The following is a 6,387-nucleotide window of genomic DNA, read 5'->3' as shown; positions in this document are numbered from 1 at the left end:
TGTCTTCCAATTCCTTTCAATACAGTGACTCAGTATATTCCTTCCATCTTCTTTTAATACTTCCTGGATCATTTAACATTCTGCCGAAAGCATCTTTGATTATAGCAACTTGAGGTTTGAATTTGTTCTTCAGTTCCTTGAGCTCAAAAAACTGGGCCTTATGAGTCATCTACGACTCGACGGCACCTAACAACAACAACAACAACAATAATCATGGAACAGGGTTGCATATTCGCAGCTTAAGGTGCTATGATCCATTTAGAATCCCCTCAAAAATGTCTTTTCCTTTAAACCAATATAAAATTTGTACTGGATGAAAAAAAAAAAACCTGGGCCTATTTTAACTAGAATAGGGCTATAGACATGATGACTCTGACTCATTGTAACCCTCCATCAGATTTCTAACCCTGTAAATATTAATGAGGAAGCTCTGGTGGCATACACTGCAGAGAGCTATGCCACTAACTGAAAAGGCGATGCCTGTTTATTGTTCAAATCCACCAGCCACTCCTCTCATGTGATATACAGCTTCTGAAAACTCATTGGAGGGTTAGGTATGAAATGATTTCAATTAGAGAGCACTGCCTTTCACTTTGATGTTTTGAAATATTGATGGGCGGCGACTGTCCATCTTTCTCCTTCACATTCAGTGGTAGATTTGAGCGACTGGAGACTTAATGGATGCATGAACGTTTGATGTACCATGAGGACCACATCACCAGAGCAATAAGAATCCTTAAAACAATGATTCTGTAAATTGCCACCTAACTTGGGAGGGACTGGAGAGCATTATGCTGAGTGATCTATCTCAGTCCCATAAAGGCAAATATGAGGATCCAAGGGGAAGGGTAGAGTGGAAGCAGAGGGGTGAGGATGAGCAAGGGTGAGGTTTAATCATAGGGTCTCACAATTTGATGCATATGTGGGGTGATAAAAATGTAAAAGATCTTGTGTGAAAAACTATGTATTCGAACTTGGTAAATACATCAGTATAAAATTTTTAAAAATTAAGAAGAATCCTCCAAACAAAATTCAAAATTGAGAGAATTTCTGTGTTCCTTTCACTTTTCGATTCGTTTAGCCATTTGATTAAGATTAAAAATTTATGATATCCCTGTGCTGGATCCTGGGCCACAATGAAGAACAACAGCTACTGTTTTTCTACTCTCATAGGACTTTCTTGTCTGGTTTGTAGATTTATTTAATCTGTATAATCACAGTTTACTAAATACCAGAAATTTCAGATCCTGATGCTCATTAACTTTGTGCTATTTAGCCAATCAATTTACTTCTCTCAACTTCAGACCTTCCTCTTAAATGAGGATCCATATTTTAAAAGTGGCTTTTTTTTGTGAAGTCACATGGAGTGGTAGGTATGCTGTTAATAATCCCTTAGACTCTCTTAAATAAAGACTGTGTGTAAATGAAGAAATGATCCAATCATGTTGTACTGGATCAGATTCAGATACATTTGACTGTATATTAGGTATATTTGGCTATAATGAATTTCATGTTATGTGGCCGGGTTATTTTGTGTGTGAACACCTGCAGCAGAGAAGAAATGTACACAGACACAGATTCCACATTCAGAAAGTGGCTGCACATATAAGTGAAACAGAGTTCCTTTAAAATTATGGAAATAAATATTTTCAAATATTTTTAGGCACATTGTTTGGTATTTCTTGTCCACAGTGCATTTAAAGATGCTTACTGTGTTGTTGATTGCATTCGAGTAGAGCACGACTCATAATGACCCTATGAACAAAAGACCTGCAGCCCCTCTGCAGCTATCGACATTTATCAAAGTTTATAGAGCATTTGGAGGCATGTTGTTTAGGAATTGGATGCCACTCCTGCTTTCAAACTGTTAGTTGAGTCACCTGCAATGTATAGCGACCCTATAGCAACTCTGAACCTTTCTCTGTCCTGAGCCAGTCTCACTAATTCTGACATAACAACCCCCATTGCCCCAGGTACTGTATCAATCCATCTCATCTGGGCTCTTCCTCTCCTGTGCTATCCGTCCATCCTTCCCAGTATGATATCCTTCCCCAAGGACCAATCTCTCCTGGCCACATGCCCAAAGTAAATGAGGTAGAGCTTCAAAATCCTAGCCTCCAAGGAGAAGCTTGGTTTCACCCTCTCCAAGACAAACCTATTTGTTTTCTTGTCAGTCCATGGTATGTTCAAGATTCTCCAGTACCACAACTTGAAGGCATCAATTCTTCTTCTGTCATCCTTAGTCATTGTCCAACTCTCTGAAGCATTAACAAGTAATTGTGAAGACCATGGCCTGAATTAGGAGCATCTTAGTCTCTAGACTGACATCATTGCTTCAGCACTCTGGAGAGGTCCATGACAGCAGATTTTCCCATTGCAATTCATCTTTTGATTTCCTGACTGCTGATGTTAAGAGAGTTGATTATGGATCTGAGCAAGCTGTAATTGCTAACAACCTCAAGCTCTTGATTATGTCCATTAATCTAAAGCAAACAAACTTAAATAGGTGTATTAGAAAGGTATTGAAGGTTGAAAGAGAGGAAGATAAAAGTAGAGGGTTGGATTCTCTTTAAGAAATGATTCAGAGCTTTTTGGGAAAACAGAAAGAGTCAAGTCTTAAAATTGGCAGTCTCAGAGACAAGAAAAAACCCTGCGTGGGTTAAGAAAATACTAGTCTCTTCAAGGCCTTTATACTCAATGTAACTAAAAACCATTTGAAATAGGTAATTAATACCTGTGCTGTTTTAACTTCTTTTAAGAACAAATGGGAGTATAAATAAATAAATGTTAAAATAATACCTGCACTCCAAATAGTAGCTGAGAGAACAGTGAACCAGGGGACCAACGAATTTGAAAAGGCCTTGAAAAGGTTTTTTAGGTGGAAGAAAGATAAGCCAACGTTTTAGGAAAGGGGATTTAAATTAGGGTGGTAACAAGTGCTTAGTTTTCCTTTATTTTCATCTTTTGCTTTAATGGAGATACTATGAAGTTCATAAGCAGAAGACAGTTGTCAAATACATGATCTATTGTTGAAGAAACAAAACTATGCTTTAAATAAAAGTCTAGGGGGTGAGTCTGCCACTTGTCTCTGCTACTTGTCTTGCACTTCCATGTCCCCTGCTGTGACAATCTGCTTTACTATGAAAAGGATTCCCAAGGTATTGTGAGATTTGCGACCATGCTAAAACTTGCTGTACTATTCCTTATTAATAGTTAAATGATCCTAATTATTTCCCTATGATGAAATATTAGCTGTTGAGAAGGTCTAAATTGTGCACTGGTTCATTGCTGAAGAGTATGTTTCACTAATGGAGGTGAGAGCATAAGCTGATAAGAGCTTGTGAATTTTATGCTTAATAAGTTTCATTCTGAGAATTAGAATGTTTTAAATGTAATAGACAATGGTAGTCCTAAGACCTGGGTTGAGAGGATAGTGTCACCATAATGACTTCCATTTGTAAAGGCCTTTTGGAGCAGAGGACTATTAAGCCAGTCAGTCCCCTGGGGAGTGCATTAACACATTTAGGCCACAAGATCGATTAATAAATGGCTGCTGTGCTGCACTTATTCACAAACCAAGGCCTCAGAGAGTTACTGCACCTCTGAAAGCCCCAGAGAGTAATTTATACACTGAAAGGATTTGACTGAATAAGTACAATCTGATGTGTTTTAATGGGCTTTGATGAGCATCAATGACCAACTTATAGAAGAACATTTGTGCTTTGTAGAGGTGGGATTAAGGGCTATGCAATTTAGAGTTTCCATTTCTTCTTTTGAAATAGAGCAAAAATGGTGTTACTTTGACCTTTTCAAGGGGTAATTTGTTTTAGATGCTAATGCTATTTTGCTCTGTTAAATGGATCCATAACAATTGAGTAAGATGAAGAATGGGCAATCAGTCAAGATACAAAGTGTTGAAAATGGTAAACATTAAGACTGATTAAATTAGGAGACGCTCTTCATGCTAAAATCTACTAAATGGAGTTTTATAAACATACAACATTGCTCTAGTTGTATTGTAATCCCATTAGGCTATTCTCTATAAATGTTACACTAATGGGAGATAGTCTCACTGGTGGTTTCTCTGTTTTACATTAGAAAATATCTTAAACCTCTCTATAGTAGAATTTCATCCTGGATGTACTCTGCTCAATAGCCTTAAAAGCATCCTATGTTATTACTATAGCGATATTTTACCCTTCATTAAACCTTGCATTCCAAGAAAAAGTATCTTTGTGACATTTAACAAGGGAGATGTTGTGATGATATTTAACTTCTAGAGACAGACAGGATGCACAATGAAAGAATTTGGAAGCCTTCTGTGCTGAATAAATTAAATTAACACTAAGAGAAGGGGAATTTAAGTAAAAATTCTTAGGGTCCTCAGAAAGTTATACTAGTTCCATAAAGAGAGCAGTGCTCTTCTCTTGAAGATTCATTAATGTCCCTAGCTCAGTGCTTCTCATACTGTGGTCTGTGAAGAACTGACATGCTTATTTCAAAAGTAGATTTTTGGCCATTACTTAATGAATTGAAATCTCTGGGAATCTTTTGCTCATAGGGTCGCAATGAGTTGTACTCAACTCGATGGCATCTAACAGTAACTACCACCACTTTCATTTTAATGGAAGATGACACAAAAAAGGACAAAGAACTGCCAGATGCACAAGCTGGGTTAAGAATAGGCCATGGCACTAGGGACATTATAGCCAATGTTAGATGGATCTTATCTGAAAGTAGAGAGTACAAGAGGAATGTCTTTCTGTGTTTCGTTGACTAGCAAAGGCATTTGGCTGTGTGTAACACAACAAATTGTGACTAACCTTGAGAAGCATGGGAATCTCAGAATACTTGATGATGCTTATATAAACCCTATACCTGAACCAGGAAGCAGTTGAAAGAACAGAGCAAAGGGACTTTACAAAGGAAATAGAAGATTGTATTTACTATTTTAGTTAGTAATTTACTATTACAGCTCCCTCTACCTATCTCATTTAGCCTTATATGTTTGATGATGTCTATCGTAGGCTTTGAATTTGGGTTGAAAGAATGGGGAATTCATTCTACACTGAAAATGATAATGTAGGGATTGATTAATATGACTAACAGTGATTTTTAAGTTACAGGATGCTGTTTTAGATGGTAGAACTCAGAAAGATTTCTGCCTAGTCACACATTTTCTAATGCACACGAAAGAAATCCCCAAATGCCAAAGTCACTGCCTTGTAGTAAATGCCAACTCATGGTGAACCTCCATCAGGTTTCTAAGATTGTAGATATTGACAGAAGCAGACCCCTATCATGAAGTAGCTAGTAAATTTAATCTGCTAAAATTTCAATTGGCAACACAACACATAACACACTATCCCACCAAAGCTCCATATAGATATATATGCTGTTTTTGTTAGATGCCATCAAGTTGACTACGACTTACAGCAACCCTATCAACAACACATCTGAAACCTGTCTTATCTTGTGCCATCCTCATAATCTCTGACACACCACTACAGTCACTGTGTCAATCCACCTGGTTGTAGGTCTTCTTCTCTTTCCCTTTCCCTTTCCCTTTCCAAGCTTCATGTCTTCTCCAAGGAATAGCCTCTCTTAGCAACATGCCCAAATTATTTGAGACAAAGCTTCATCGTCTTTGCCTTCAACAAGCACTTTGGCACCTTCTCTAAGATATATCTGTTTGCTCTTTTGCCAGTCCATGAGACATTCAGTACTTTTCTCCAACACCACTGTTCAAAGGCATCAATTCTTCTTCTGTCACCCTTATATATTGCCCAGCTCTCAGATGCATAGCAAGTGATTGAAAAGACCATGACCTGAATCAGGTGCACATTAGTCCTCTCACTGACATCATTGTCTCTCAATAATTGGGAGAGGTCCCTGACTGCACATTTTCCCAGTGCAATACATCTGATATCCTGACTGCTTGTACCAAGTATATTGATTGTGAATCCAAGTAAGATGAAGTCATTGGCCGTCTCAATCTTTTCTCTACCATTCATGATGTTGCCTATTGGTCCAATGGTGAGGACTTTTATTTTCTTCATGTTGAGATACAGTCCATATTGAAGTCTGCAATGTTTAACTTTATGGAGCAAATTCTTCAAGTTCTCCTCACTTTCAGCAAGCAACATGTGTCATCCACATAATAAAGGTCATTGATGAGTATTTCAATCCTGATGCCACATTCTTCTTCATAGAGTTCAGCTTCTCAAATAATTTGTTCAGCATACAGATTAAATAGATACGGAGAAAGGCTACAACCCTGATGCACACTTTTCCCAATTTTTTTTTCCTTGTGAACTTGCATTACTTTTTTTAGTATTATTAATTTTAATGAAAATTTACAGAGATTTTGGATTTCCAGTCATTCAT

Source organism: Elephantulus edwardii, unplaced genomic scaffold, assembly GCF_000299155.1.
Source record: "Elephantulus edwardii isolate Elephantulus edwardi_28Jun2011 unplaced genomic scaffold, EleEdw1.0 scaffold00131, whole genome shotgun sequence".
Classification (NCBI taxonomy): domain Eukaryota; kingdom Metazoa; phylum Chordata; class Mammalia; order Macroscelidea; family Macroscelididae; genus Elephantulus; species Elephantulus edwardii.
This window is presented reverse-complemented; position numbering follows the sequence as displayed.